Below are 16,198 nucleotides of genomic sequence, written 5' to 3' on the forward strand. Positions count from 1 at the left end.
TTATTAAGATGTCAGTGTTCCCCAGATTGAACTATAGACTTGTCTATGAAAAACTCCTTGTTTCTCCTTTCTTCTCACACTTAACAACTCTTCCGACAGTGTTGGATAGTAGAAATGTGGATTTGTTCCTACACCCACCAACTCTCCAATACCAGCTGAGTGTCCTATAGTTCAACTCAGTTCTGCACTGTCTACCTGGAGTTAGCATCAGATCCCACAATTTAAGGGTTCAGTACCACAAGACTGTCCCCACTTCCAATGCCTATTTTAAGTCCCAGGTTATCTCTTATACTTCTGACCAACAACCTGCTATAATTCAGGGTTCCTGTGATTCCCTCCTCAGGTCTGAGAACTTGCTGGAACAGGTCATGGAAGTCAGGGAAACACTTACTATGTTTCGTATATAATAAAAGATAAGATAAAAGACACAGATGAACATCCAGGTGAAGAGATACGTGGGGCAAAGTCTGGAAATGTCCCATATGTAGGAACTTCTGTCTCTGTGGAGTTGGAGTGTACCACCCTCCCAGTACATGGATGTGTTCACCAACCCAGAAACTCTCCAAACCCTATACTTTGGGGATTTTATGGAGGTTGTATTGTGTAGGTATGACTGATCATTAACTTAATCTCTAGCTCCTCCCCCTTTCTCAAAGAATAGGAGGTGGGGCTGAAAGTTCAAAACTTCTAATTGTGGCTACATATTTCTGGTGACCAGCATACATCCTGAAGCCATCCAGGAACCCACGAAGAGTCATCTCACAAAAAACATTCCTATCGGGGCACCTGGGTGGCTCAGTCAGTTAAGTAGTTAAGCATCTGCCTTTGGCTCAGGTCATGATCCTGGAGTTCGGGGATGGAGCAGCATTGGGCTCCCTGCTCAGGGGGAGTCTGCTTCTCCCTCTCCCTCTGCTTTTCCCCCCTCCCTTGCTCTTGCTCACTCTCTATCAAATAAATAAAATATTTTAAAAACAAAACAAAACAAAAAAACATTCCTACCACCCAAGGGATTTAGGGGCTCTTTGCTAGGAACCAAGATCAAAGACTAAATGTTAGAACAGAAGATGCTACTTGTGCTCTCAGCACTTAAGAAATTACAAGGGTATTAGGACCTCTGTGCCAGGAACCAGGGACAGAAACATATATATTTTTTTCTATTATTTCACAAGACTCAGTATTGTTAAAATATCAGTTCTCCCCAAATTAAACTATAGACTCAATCCCACTCAAAATCTCAATAAACTTTACTGTAGGAATTGATAAGCTGTTTCCAAAACCCATACAGAAATGCAAAAACCTAGAAGAGCCAAAACAATTTTGAAAGAAAAAAACAAAGTTGGAGGACTTAAAATACTTGATTTTGAGACTTACTATAAAATGAGCCATAATCAAAAAGAGTGGCATTCAATGGGAATCACCTCATACCTGTCAGAATGGCCATCAACAAAAAGATAGGAGATAACACATGCTGGCATGGATGTGAAGAAAAGGAAACCCTTGTGCACTGTTGGTGGGAATATAAATTGGTGCAGCCAGTATGGGAAAATAGTATGGAGGTCCTCAAAAAAAAAAAAAAAAGAAAAGAAAAGAAAGCGAGAGAGAAAACTACCATATGATCTAGCAATTTTACTCCTGGGAATATATCCAAAGGAAACAAAAACACTAATTTGAAAAGATATCTGCATCCCCCATGTTCATAGCAGCATTATTCACAATAGCCAAGACATGAAAACAGCCTAAGTGTCCACTGATAGATGAATGGATAGTTGTGGTATATATACCCATATAATGGAATATTATGTAACCATTAAAAAAGAGAACATTCTATCATTTATAACATGGATGGACTTGGCATTACCCTAAGTGAAATAAGTCAGACAGAGACAAACAAATACTGTAAGATCTCACTTATAGAGAGATCAGATTCATGGGGGTGGGGAAAGGGGGATTTGGAGGAAGATTGTCAAAAGGTACAAACTTCCAGTCATAAGATAAATACTAGAGATGTCACGTACAACAAGATGGCCATAGTCAACACTGCTAGATGATATACAGGAAAGTAGTTAAGAGAGTAGATCCTAAGAGTTCTCATCACAGGGAGAAATTTTTTCCCTTTCTTTTTATTCTATCTATATGAGATGATGGATGTTAACTAACCTACTGTGATAATCATTTCATGATATATGTAAATCAACCATCATACTGTATACCTGAACTTTATGCAATGATGTATGTCAATTATTTATTAATAAAACTGGGGGGGAAACTGCTTTTAAAAAAAGAAAGAAACAATGTACTGGGGGGCGCCTGGGTGGCTCAGTCATTAAGTGTCTGCCCTTGGCTCAGGTCATGATCCCAGGGTCCTGGGATCGAGCTCCACATCGAGCCCCACATCGGACTCCCTGCTCAGTGGGAAGCCTGCTTCTCCCTCTCCCACTGCCCCTGCTTTGTTCCTGCTCTTGCTACCTCTCTCTCTCTGTCAAATAAATAAATAAAATCTTAAAAAAAAAAAAAGAAACAGTGTACTGGCATAAGACTTGACATATAGATTAGTGGAAAAGAATAGAAGGTCTTAAAGTAGACCCACACATATATGGTCAATTGATTTTTTATAAAGGCATCAAAGTAATTCAATGGGGAAAGAATTGTCTTTTCAATAAATGGTGCTAGAACAACTGAAAATCCATATAAAAAATGAACCTCAACTATTACTTTATATTATGCATAAAAATTTATTTAAGATGAATCATAAATCTAAACATAATATTTAAAAATATAAACCTTGTAGAAGAAAATACAGTAGAAAATATCTGTGACCCTGGGATAAGCAAAGATTTCTTAGATTGGGCATAAAAAGCACAAAATATAAAAGGGAATTGATAAATTAGGCTTCATTAAAATTATAAACTTTTGCTCTGTCAGATACACCATTGAAAAAGAAATAGACAAGTCATGTAATGGGATAAAATATTCATATATATATATATATATATATATATATATATATATATGACCAAAGAATTATATCCAGAATATATAAAGAACTCTTATAACTCAATAATGAGAAAATAGATTACTTCATTTTAAAAACTGGAAAGGAAGGAAGACTGGGAAGGAAGAATCTCTGGCAAGCTGATGTGGAGTCCTCAAACCAAAGTCAGGGTCCTCTTGATAGAATGGGCTCACCTTAGTCCCTCTGCCATGCTCAGTCATTGGAAGGAGCAGCCCTGGGAAGCAGGTCTCAACACAATGGTGGCAGTGGATCTAGAGAGGCAGAGGTTGTGGCCAGCTAGGGAATTTTGCTCTTCACAGTAGAAAATAAAGGTAGTCTATTTTCATGGCCACCCCATCCTCTTTTTCTCCTTTCAATTCTTCTTGGTCTTTGATCTCCCAAGTATTATTTTTCTCTGAGCCTCTATTCCTCCTCTATAAAATCAGAGAGATGGTACCAAACTTTATGCATTTTCCTAACATCTGACAAGGATGAGGAACTCCAGCTCTCCAAGAGGCCCCCTTGAAATTTTGCAACAGAAAAATACTATTCTCACTATAGCTAGGGCCCACCCCTTTTCTCTAGCCCCAGAGCCCCTAGCATAGTGTGTACCCATCCATCTCAGGGAATTCTGTCCCATTCCTACACTGTAATAAGATGCTAGAATGAAGAAAATCCCACATTACACCACTAGCCAATTCCATGTGTGTGTTTCTCTCACAGTTTTAAGCAGCTTTTAAATGTTTAAAGCATCTTTTTTTTTTTTTTTTTGAAAACCTGGTGATTCTATCATAAACAAGTTTCTGAAGATTCCTCTGGCCCACATGTGCTGTTAAACTTTGAAGTTGCTCTGGGAACCAGTGTTTTTTAAATAAATTATTTATGTAAAGGAAAAGGAGACTTTGATGCCTATCTCAAAGAAAAACAAATGAGGCATTGGGAGATATTTTTAAAAAATTAAAAACCTGAACACAATAACAAGAAGAGCTTTTCATTCTTCACTTAAATTGTACTAATGGAAAGCTTGCAGAAATTCTGCTATGTGGGGAATTAGTCAATTATGTACTTCTATGAACAAAGTCAATCAGTATTTGTTGGATGAATGAATGAATGAATGAATGAAGAATGGGAGACAAGGTAACCCTGAGACAGTGTTGGATAAACTAGTCACACTTTACTACTCACTTGGGTTATGGGAATTAGAGGGGTTCGTCACCCCATGATTAACCACTAATCCCAGCTTTTCATCAGTTCTGTTCTTTAAACCTTGAGAGATTTCACTATGAATCACATATTCATTTTTCAGAAACCTATTTTCTGGGCTGTAGGCATTTAAAAGTTGGTGTCTACAAAAATGTCATACTATGAACCAGCTCAAGAAAGCCAACGGTAATATATGACTGTAGGCCAGAGGCTTCCTGCCACACAGATTTACCCACTATAACCAGGTATTACAATCTGTCAAGTATAAAACGAGATCACATTAATTTTTTTTTTTTTTTTTTTTTTTGGTTGTCAAATGATCCTTTATTGAAACATTTTCCTTTGTAGTTAACTAGCCGGGCATTCCAGCGCACCACTGTTGATGTCATCTATGATGTCATGAGGGTGGCGGCCATCTACATTGCAGCCCACAGACTGGGCAGTCCCCAGGATCTCTTTAATGGTTCCAGAGAGTTCTCTCGCTAAAGATCGGTGTCACATCTGTCGGGCAATATTGACAGTCTCATCAAAAGTGATATTTCCACTGTGCTTAATGTTTTTCTGCTTCTTTCTGTCTCTTGGTGGTTCCTTGAGGGCTTTGATAATCAGGGCAGAGGCAGAAGGTACCACTTCGATCTGGGCCTGTCTGTTCTGAATGGTCAGTTTCACCGTAATCCTTAGACCCTTCCAATCACCGGTGGCCTTGGCGATGTCATCACCAACCTTTTTTGGAGACAGACCCAGCGGGCCTATCTTCGGGGCCAGGGCAGATGTGGCACCGACTTCGCCACCGGTGCACCTCAGGTACACGACTTTGATCTCGTTGGGGTCGAACTTAGGCGGCATGGCGGAGGTGGCTGGTGTCGGATGAACCCGGATTCGGGACGACCGAAGAAAGTTGCACCTTTGCCTCCCCGAGCCGAAAGCCAAAAGCCACATTAATTTTTAATGTCCACATTTGAATGACTGGAATCACTGGGATCACTGCTAAACCGCAGAGGCTGTAGTGGACACAGGGATGGCGAATCCCAGGTCACCCTACAGGGGAGGATTTTTCCAGCTACTGGGACTATTGTCCGCAGAGAAACTTCAGTTGTCAGCTCCTTCAGGGTCGGCCTCAGCTACAGAGAGATGCCTTGCCTAAGGCCATAGCTTTCCTGGGACAGCTTATACCCCAGAATGGATAGAAGCCGGGGTAGAAAGTCCCAGCCATTTCAACCCAATGTGGAACAACTTGGGTGCTTTTGGTTGCCTGTAGGGTTGTTTGAGGCTGTTGGGCCTACATCTCAGTTCATCTTCTTTCTCAACCCAGTACAGCTTTCTTTGCCCCCCTTCTGAGTGTGTTGATCTCAAAGGCACTTCCTAGTAAAAACCCTGCACACTAAACTCCATCTCACAGTCTGCTTGCCAGAGGACCCAACCTGCAAAAATTCCTCCTATCCCCTGCCAATTGCATTGCCAAATAAAATATTGCCCAACGAAATGTAAATTTCAGATAAACAATGGATAATTTTTTAAAAGATTTTATTTATTTATTTATTTGTCAAAAAGAGAGAGCACAAGCAGGGAGAGCAGCAGGCAGAGGGAGAAGCAGACTCCCTGTTGAGCAGGGAGCCTGATGCAGGACTCGATCCCACAACCCTGGGACCATGACCTGAGCCGAAGGCAGACGCTTAACCAATTGAGCCACCCAGGCATCCCTGGATAATTTTTTAGTATAAATATGTCCCAAATATTTTTATGGCTTATGGCTCTACTCCCTGGTATGCCTAGTATGGTACTCTGCTTAAGTAAATGCTTGCTGGATGAATGAGAATGTTAGGACCCTGTCTTTTTTTTTTTTTAAGATTTTACTTATTTATTTGATAGAGAGAGAGACAGCAAGAGAGGGAACACAAGGGAGGGAGCGGGAGAGGGAGAAGCAGGCTTTCCGCCGAGCAGGGAGCCCGATGCGGGGCTCGATCCCAGGACTCTGGGATCTTGACCTGAGCCGAAGGCAGACGCTTAACGACTGAGCCACCCAGGTGCCCCTAGGACCCTGTCTTAAAACAGAGTGCCCTGTCACACAAGGAAGAAGGCAGAGGTAGACAATAGTACCCTACTTTCCATTAGGCAAGGGTTTCTCAAAATGTCCACAGGTAAACAACATCCCAATGACCTGGAGGTGTGGCTACAAATACAGATTCCCAGGCCTTACCCAATTAACTGAACAAGGATCTCTGTGGCTGATCCCTAGAAATGTGCATTTGTAGCAAGCTACCTGGGTGATTCTTCTGCCTCCTAAAGTTTGAGAACCTTTGACACTGAGAATGGTGACCTTGAACTAGAAAGACCAGTTTCATCTAAATTGAGAAGGTCTTTCTGTGGTCACCAAAGAACTGGGGAGAGGGGGGCCCAGCCCTGTCTCTTTCCCACTTGTCTACTTGCTTTCCCTTTCCTCTTGAGTCTCCTTTAGATGGAAAGTAAGTTCTTGGACCAGGCTGATCACAAACTCTGGGAGAAGTGGTTTATACGGATACCGATTTATTTATTCAACATAGTACTGAAGCCCTAGCCACGGCGATCAGACAAAAAGAAAGAAATAAAAAGCATTCCATTGTTAAGGAAGAAGTAAAACTTTCACTATTTGCAGATGACATGATACTATTTTTTTGAAAACCCTAAAGATTCCACCAAAAAACTACTAGAGCTGATAAATGAATTCAGTAAAACCACAGGATATGAAATTAATACACAGAAGCCTGTTGTATAGTTATACACTAATAATGAAGTAGCAGAAGGAGAAATTTAAAAAACAATCCCATTTTCAATTGTACCAAAAATAATAAAATACCTAGGAATAAACTTAACCAATGAGGTAGAAAACCTGTACTCCAAAAACTATTTTTTAAAAATACTGATATACAAAATCAGAGACTCTGAGAGTAATATACTGAGCACAGCAGGGCCTCACAGAAGCCAGAGTGACTGGGATAGGCTTTAAGGGAAGAGATGGCTTTGAATGGTAGGCAGTGTTTACATGGGCAGATTGGAGAGGTTTGAACATTCTAGAATTCTAGAATCTTAGAAGCAGGAGAAGCATGACAGGGGAGACACTTATTGTTAGAATGCTCCTGGAAATCAGAATCTGGGTGTCAGGTTCAGGAACGTTCCTTCCTAGATAAAACACAGAGTGTCAAGTTTCTGCTGCTGGATGCCCCCCTGGAAATAAGCAGAGAAATCTTCCTTTGGGGTTTGATCAGATCTCAAATGGGTCAACACAATGCACCAAATGCTTGTCCACCGGAAGTTCACAGATTGGTGCCCCAGTTGGCTGGACACCGAGTTCTAAAAGCTCCCATTCATGTTTATATCTTTGGCAGAGTCCTCCTTACACAAAACTCTACTCTCTTCCCCACAGGATGAAGGTGGTGGGTGAGGGAGTGGTTTTCCCCAGATACCAAATGATGCCACAAAATTTTCCTCTCCCCATCTCTATTTTATCATGTAAGGAACAATAAGATTCACAGGTAAGAGGGGCGCCTGGGTGGCTCAGTTGGTTAAGTGGCTGCCTTTGGCTCAGGTCATGATCCCAGGGTCCTGGGATCGAGCTCCGCGTCAGGCTCCCTGCTCAGTGGAGCGTCTGCTTCTCCCTCTCCCTCTGCCTGCCTCTCTGCCTACTTGTGCTCTCTCTATCTCTCTGTCAAATAAATAAATAAATAAAATCTTTAAAAAAAAAAAAGATTCACAGGTAAGAGCCATCTATACGTTTGGGGTTTGTGAAAGGTGATTTGGGGCTGATGAAAAAGATGTCACCTCCGTGGAGGGGTGAGGTGAGGGTTGTCACTCTCTGCACACACTTGGCTAGAGCAGCAGGTGCGTGTTAGGGAAGAATAAAAATCAGATTGGATAATTGACAGCGGTTTGCCAGCCATGGTATGCTAAGAGTTACCGTTTATCTTCTCAGCACATCTTTATAAACTCATTGTATTCTTGTCATTCCGGTCTTAGCTCACATGTCACCTCCCTCAGAGAGGCCATCCTTAAGCACCCATTCTAAAATCCCTCCCTCCCTACTCTGTCACTCCATCACATCACACCACTGTATTCCGTTTAGAGTACTACTCTTATATTTAAAATTAAGTTGCTTATTTACTTATTTTCCTGTTTGTTATCTTTGCCCTCACTAGAATGTAAATTCCATAGGGACCGGGTCTATCTCTGTTTTGTTCACAGCTGCAGTCCCCTGCTTCACATTATTCCTAGCATTTAGTAGGTACTCAATAAAATAGGTGTTGAATGAATGAGTGAACTTACATTTTCTTTTCATTAAACATCATGAATATTTGTTAATCCATACCAGAAACATGAGCATAAATGCTATAATGCTAGAAGCTTCGGTACCACAGGGGCCCATAGCTTGCACTGTTCCTCAGAATCCATGTGGACTCTTTTGCAAATCCTGCACTACATATGAAAAGTCACTGACAAGGTCAATGAAGGAAAAAACAAAAGTTGAGAATTCGCAGGTCTTTCTCAAGTGGTAGCGCAGGGTTTTCTGATTTGACATTTAAGGGAAAATCAGCAAGTCAGTCTATATCCAACATAAATCCAAGAGTTGAGAGGTAATAATTACTCATGAACATTACATTTTAAAACCTTTAGCATGAAAAACCTTTAGACAGATGGATGTATTTCACTTAAATTTTATCTCAGAAAAAAATAGACTTAACTGAGCCTTTCTAATGAATAAAAACTTATTTTAACACTAAATAAAACTTGCCACAAGCTGCATATCCAATGGAGTATTTGCCAAAATTCAGGTGAAGAAGAATCAAATTCAATTAATCACCAAGAATTCAGAGTTGAATCAAGGATAGAACAGGAAGAAGAATGTTAAAAGCTGTCATATGTTAATGAAGTCTGCAAACCACTTCCCAATATGTAAGATTATAATATTCAAAATTTTAGTTATCTGAGTCTCTGGGTTTAATTCTCCTATGTTTTGAATGCCACAAAAGTTCATTTCTTCAGATCTGCAAAGAGCACAGTTTTTCTAAAAATAGGCAAATAGAATCTGTAAATCTTTTACCCTTCTGAAGTCTAAGTATTTATAATTATGCCCTGCTTTTAAAAAGGAGGCAAGTACATTATCTGTGCCTTTTAAAGAAATGTTAGGGAATTTGGTTAAGTTTGTCAAATTGATAAGATGATTGACTAGCTTAAAGTGGGCTATTTGGGCTTCTGTTAGTGATTTTGAACCTTCTGCCTTCATCTATTCATTTTTCATTCATTTCCTTCTAATGTTATTTGAGTTATGGGTCTATGTCCATCATAAATAATGTGCCTCTAGTTCAGAGTGTCTGTGTTCCTAGTGGAACCTTGCATAATTCATTTATTCAACAAGTATTTGTAAGTGCCTGCCTATCGCAGAAACAACAGTAAACAAACACATCTGCCTTCTTGGAACTTGCGTTTTAGTGATGAAGACAAACAATAAATAAGATAAATAAGTAAAATAAGGCTGATCCTTAGACTTCAGAACTCTCTTCCAACATGGCCCAAGACAACTCTCCAAACAAGACCATAACAATGAATCAGAGATGCACCCGCACCAAATTCACAGAAGATCAATTGAAAATCCTCATCAAGGCATTTGACCAAAATCCTTACCCAGGTTGTGCTACCAAACAAAGACTTGCTTTAGAAATCAACACTGATGAGTCCAGAATCCAGATTTGGTTTCAGAATCGAAGAGCTAGGCACCAGTGCCAGAAAAAATCAGAACCCGATGAGGACTTAGAATCAAGTCAAGACCAAGATCACTCTGAAGAGGAGATTCAAAGTAGAGAAGACAGACGGTGTCGTACCAGCTATACTTCTTCACAATTACACACCCTCATCGGGGCATTTATGAACAACCCTTATCCTGGCATTGATACCAGAGAGCAACTTGCTAAAGAAATTGGCATTCCAGAGTCAAGAGTCCAAATTTGGTTTCAAAATTGGAGATCCAGATTCCATGTCCAGAGAAAAAGAGAACCTGATGATCAAGACTCAGAACAGAGACAAGACCAGGAACAGGATCTCTGGGATGAGAGAGTTCAAGAGAGAGAGAGGGAGAGTGCACAAAGAGAGGGAGCGGCAGACAGAGGGAGAAGCAGACTCTCTGCTGACCAAGGAGCCCGATGTGGGACTCGATCCCAGGACCCTGGGATCATGACCTGAGCCAAAGGTCATGACGCTTAATGACTGAGCCACCTAGGTGCCCCTGTATTTGTCATTTCTAAGTGACCTATTCCTTGACTTGCTTGTTTTATAAATAATCTTAAGTGACTTTCTGGAGACCCCCTCAGGGGCTGCATTCTTTAGGCAGTATTTTCTTTTTTAATAATTAAGTGTAATTGTAGTAAAATAAATAGAACATAAAATGTACTATCACAACCAAAAAAAAAAAAAAGTAAAATAGGTACTCTGGTAGATTGTGATGGGTGCTAAGAAGAAAGCTAAGTAGAGGAATGTCCATAGGAAATCTGTGTATGGGCGCCTGGGTGGCTCAGATGGTTAAGCATCTGCCTTCGGCTCAGGTCATGACCCCAAGGTCCTGGGATCGAGTCCCGCATCGGGCTCCCTGCTCCTTGGGAGCCTGCTTCTCCCTCTGCTTCTCTCTCTCTCTCTCTCTCCCCACCTCTGTCTTTCATGAATAAATAAATAAAATCTTTAAAAAAAAAAACATTTAGGGCGCCTGGGTGGCTCAGTTGGTTAAGCAACTGCCTTCGGCTCAGGTCATGATCCTGGAGTCCCGGGATCGAGTCCCGCATCGGGCTCCCAGCTCGGCGAGGGGCCTGCTTCTCCCTCTAACCCTCCCCGCTCTCATGTGCTCTCTCTCTCTCTCATTCTCACTCTCTCAAAATAAATAAATAAATCTTTAAAAAAAAAAAAAAGAAATCTGTGTATGGGTGGGGGCGGGGGTGGAGTGGGCTTTTAAATAAGGCCTCAAGGTGAAAAGATGTCATTTGAGTCAAGATGGGAAGGAAGGGGGGCATGCCAGGTAGATAGAGAACACTCATGTATTGAGTAACTGAACCACAGTCAATTGATTCTTTAACTCTCACTCTGTTTGGGATGTCTCCTCCATGTGGGAGCTGATGTGTTTACACTGTAGATGGTTTGTCCCTTCTCACAACTCTTGAATGGTGTCCTTATCCACAGCCTATAAATAGCAATCCCAAATGCAGCTGATGTACATATCCACATCCTCAAGAATAAACAGCTCTACACTGTCAGAAATTGGCTGGATATGTAAGGGTTAACACAGCAGCCTGGACTGGTGACAGGTAAGCAGCAAACCTGAGGCTGTTTGGATATGGAATAGTACTATGCGTAAGCTAAGATGAAATGGAAGTAATCAAAGAACTCTAAAGAGAAAGCAAAAGACAGAGAGGTGTTGCTCTCGGGAGTTAAAGTTTTATACATAAACTGCAACCAAACTCTACATCATAAACTAGTTTCCTATCTCTGACGTGTAAATGTGTGGACTTTCCTCCACCCTTATCTACTGGTCATACCCAAAAGGCATGTTGTTCTTGGCAAACTACTGCCTGGAAGGAACTTGATGCTCTTTTAGTTCTCCGTGCCTTTGCAGGTAGGTATTCCTGATCTTTAACCTGCTGTTCATTCTTCCAGGACTCAACTCAAAATTTCACTTTATCTGTCAAAACCCATTGAGCTGTAACCATTAAGATGTGTGCATATCACTGTAGGTAAATTATACCTCACACACAAACAAAAAGTAAAAGAAAAAACCCTCATCTCCTCTGAGTATTCCTAGCACAACCTCCCATCCTTGCCCCCCAACTCAGCAGGGATGGCTATCAAGACCAGCAGTTCCAGAGTCTGGGGGTGAGCTTCCTAGAGAGCCAAGGGGCCAAAGCGAGGAATGTTAGTGTATCTGGTAGCAATCCAGGTGGATTATTACCTTTTTTGCCCTTTCTACATTCCACATTCCTCCTCTTTTTTCCTTTCAACAGTAGACAGATAATTATAGCTTCCTGGGCTTCTGTGCACTATTGAATTATTAATTTTAATATGTCCTCCAGCCTTGCTAAGTTCTGGGATTCAAACTTTGCATCATAGTTCTGATGTGTCCTATCCATCCATCCACCCCTCTGTCCACCCATCCATCTTGTAAATGTTTATAGCACAGCTCTGAACTCCCATTGCCTAGGTTGAAATTGTGGCTTCTTCACTTACTAACTTTGGATAAGTTACTTAACTTCTCTGAACCTCAGTTGACTTATCAGTAGAAGGGGTTAGGGATAGTCTTTATTTCTGAGAGTTACTGGGAGAATGAAATGGGTTAATGTATATAAAATGTAGAGATGGTACCCAGCACAGAGTGAGCACTCAAAAATTGACAGTGAGCATTCACTCATGAATCATTCACTGAGTATCTACCATATGCCAGAAGTGAATTTGATACTATGGAAAGAAACAATAAATAAGACAGGAACCGGGCGCCTGGGTGGCTCAGTTGGTTAAGCGACTGCCTTCGGCTCAGGTCATGATCCTGGAGTCCCGGGATCGAGTCCCACATCGGGCTCCCTGCTCAGCAGGGAGTCTGCTGCTCCCTCTGACCCTCCCCCCTCTCATGCTCTCTCTCTCTCTCATTCTCTCTCAAATAAATAAATAAAATCTTTAAAAAAAAAAAGAAACCATATTAAAAAAAAATAAGACAGGAACCCTAACCTTTTTTTTTTAAAGATTTTATTTATTTATTTGAGAGGGAGAGAATGAGAGACAGAAAGCATGAGAGGGAGGAGGGTCAGAGGGAGAAGCAAACTCCCTGCTGAGCAGGGAGCCTGATGTGGGACTCGATCCTGGAATTCCAGGATCATGACCTGAGCCGAAGGCAGTCACTTAACCAACTGAGCCACCCAGGCGCCCAGGAACCCTAACCTTAAAAACTGAATTTATAAGGGAAGATTCACAGGCAGACAGACAGACAAATGCAACTGAATGGATTGATCCTATGATGGGGCAAGCCCTAGGGGCCATGGGAACCCAAAGAAAGTGTCCCCAGCTGTTGTCACTGGGAGACAAGTCAGTGAAGGCTTCCCAGAGGTGGAGTTAGTTGAACCAAGTCCTACAATGCTGGCCTTTTCTGTTTTTTCCCCTCAGGTTCAGCATCACCCTGACGTCTTTGTTTCTGACCCCAAATTCTCTGACTGATGTGCTGGACTAACATCCAGATTTTGGCATTCTTGTTTCTGGTTGGTGTCCTGCACCCCTGTGACTCTAAAAGGACCCAAGCCTCTTCCCCCCAAGGGTAGGCAAATAAGAACAACAGTGCTAATAATATGATGATAACTAATGTTCAAGTTCCCATTTTATTCAGAATAAAAGCAAAAGCCCTTCTAGAGGCTTCTAAGGCCCTATATCATCTGCCCCCATCAAGTCTCTGACCTCTCTATCATGTTCTTCCTTCTTTCTTCAGCTCCAGGCAGATCTTTTTGCTGCTCCTTGAACATACCAGGCACACTACCATACCACCTCAGGGCCTTTGAACTGGCTCTAACCTCTGTCCAAAGTATCTTCCCTCTACATCTACAAGGCTCATTCTCTCTCTCACCTTCAAGTCTTTACCCACATATGAACTTCTCAACTGACCACCCTATCTAAAATGCAAACCCTACCTCCCAGCACTTCCAAGTTCCCTTTACTTTGAGCTCTATTGTTTTTCTAAAGCACCTATCATGTTTTCTCATTCTCCCATAATGTACTTATTTACTGTGTTCATTATCTCTTTACTCCACTACCTTGTAAGCCTCAGAAGAGGAAGCATATTTATCTGTTTTATTCACTAAATAGCCTGTGTCAGTGGTTAGCACATTGTGGGTGCTCCATATATTAAATGAGAGAATATTCAGGCACCTGGGTGGCTCAGTAGGTTAAGCGTCTGCCTTCAGCTCAGATCATGATCCCAAGGTCCTGGGATCAAGTCCCACATCGGGCTCTCTGCTCTGCAGGGAGTCTGTTTCTCCCTCTGCCCCTCCTCCTCATTCTCTCAACCTCTCTCTCAAATAAAGAAATAAAATCTTTAAATAAATAAATAAGAGGATATTTGCATTAGCAGCCTAAGGGAAAGTTTATGAAGCCCCACAAGTTAGAAAGCACAGAACTACCTCTCTGCCTTTTAATTATTAAGCTACACAAGTGTAAAAAAATTCATTCTGATTTTACCCTTCAGTCAACAAAGCAATAAAGGTCCTTGAACTTGCTTAATGAGTCCATGAGAATGACTACTAATTAATGTGAAGCAGCTACTTGCTCTGCCAAGTTAGCTGCTAGGATCACTTAAACAGCCCGTTAGAAGTGGAACAGGTCTCTCTCTGGCTCCCTGTGTATGTGCCCAGCTGTCTGTCCAAGCCCAGAGGGGTACTGAAAATGGAAGGAGAGCTGAGACAGCTTCTACCTCGGTGTCTTTGACAGTTCCTGGTTGTTCTAGCCTATAGGGAACCTGGGACTTTCCCAGACTGGGATCCTTAGCCTGGACCTTGGTTTGTTAGATTCCTCAAAGGCTGACCCTAGACCTATTTACTTAGAACCCAACTCTGTGATTTCATGCATGCTCATGGGTTAACTGGGTCTGAACCATGGTGGAGTCTTCTCTAGCCTGGCTTTTCCTAGCGGAATAGCACTCGATCTCTCTTTTTACAGAAACTGATGTTCTGGACACAAATCCAGAATGGATAGCACCAGTCAGACTGGGTCTGAATCCAGCTGGTCCACTTACTGTCTAATTGACTTCGAACATGTGTTTCAACCTTTTGACAATACTGAATTTTACTTGAGCCCCAAGAACACACTGAGGGTTAAGAAGTCCCCCCACCCTTTTGTACTTCAAAATCCTTCCACCCTTTTTTGTATTCCAGGAACAGCTAATTTCACAAAGGACAAGGCTGACCTCCCAGATTCCAAGACAAGACCTGTCTCCACCCTTCCCAGAACTCCCCTAGATTCATTCCCTTGTTTACCTGCTTCTATAAAACCCCAGGCCCCCTTCCCTTTCACTGAGATAGTCCTAGTAATGAACTTTCTCCCTCGTGCAATAGCCTGAATAAAACTATCTCCTTAATTGTCCAGTGCATTTTGTCTTTCACACTTTTGAGTCTCAATTCCCCATCTGTTATTTTAAAAAATTTTTTCCTTCATTTTATGTCATTTTAAAATTCTCTGTATTTTCATAATTTGCAAAAATTAAGTAACATTAATTTAACATTTTTATAGAACTCTATGGTGATACATATTTTTTTAAAGTGGGCTCTACACCCATTGTGGGGCTTGAACTCATGGTCCTGAGATCAAGAGTCCCATGCTCCACTGACTGAGCTAGCCAGGCGCCCCTAGTGATTTTTGGTCATATGAGATGACCGTGGTAAATGTAGTGGTACTCAGCCACTGTCAACCACCTAAGAGTATGTCCCAAATGCTGTCTCAAAACAGCATTTCAGTGCCCCTTCTGCATCCAGAAATGGAGTTCTGAACCGCTTCCCCAACCTGCCCCAGACTGTTCTCCAAGATCTGGCCTTGCTTCTCCCTTCACATTTGATTCTTGGTGGGTTTTCCTGTGATGAGTGTTGCTTCTTGCCTATTCAGCTACATGTCTCTGCGTCCTAATGGGAATAGGTGGGGGCTACTTTAGCTCTGGGGAGAGCTAAGGCTAATCACTCCCTCATTGTGCTTCTGCAGAACTTTGCCAGTAGATGGAATTGGAATCCCCCGCAGGGACCAGGGAACAGGGACCTCTTTAATACTCCTTTTTTAAAGATTTACTTATTTATTTATTTTTGAGAGAGAGAAAGAGAGAGAGAGAGAGAGCACAAGAGCGCATGAGCGGTGGGGAGGAGCAGAGGGAGAAGCAGACTCCCTGCTGAGCAAGGAGCCCATGTGGAGGGATTCCCAGGATCCTGGGATCATGACCTGAGCTGAAGGCAGACACTTAACCGACTGAGACACCCAGGT

General features: G+C 41.8%; 1 pseudogene; it reads right to left on the reverse strand.

Moving 5' to 3' along the window:
* Nucleotides 1-4,543: 4,543 nt before the first annotated feature.
* On the reverse strand, nt 4,544-5,123 carry LOC113923889 (annotated as a pseudogene).
* Nucleotides 5,124-16,198: the final 11,075 nt, after the last annotated feature.

Source organism: Zalophus californianus, chromosome 15, assembly GCF_009762305.2.
Source record: "Zalophus californianus isolate mZalCal1 chromosome 15, mZalCal1.pri.v2, whole genome shotgun sequence".
NCBI classification, from domain to species: Eukaryota; Metazoa; Chordata; class Mammalia; order Carnivora; family Otariidae; genus Zalophus; species Zalophus californianus.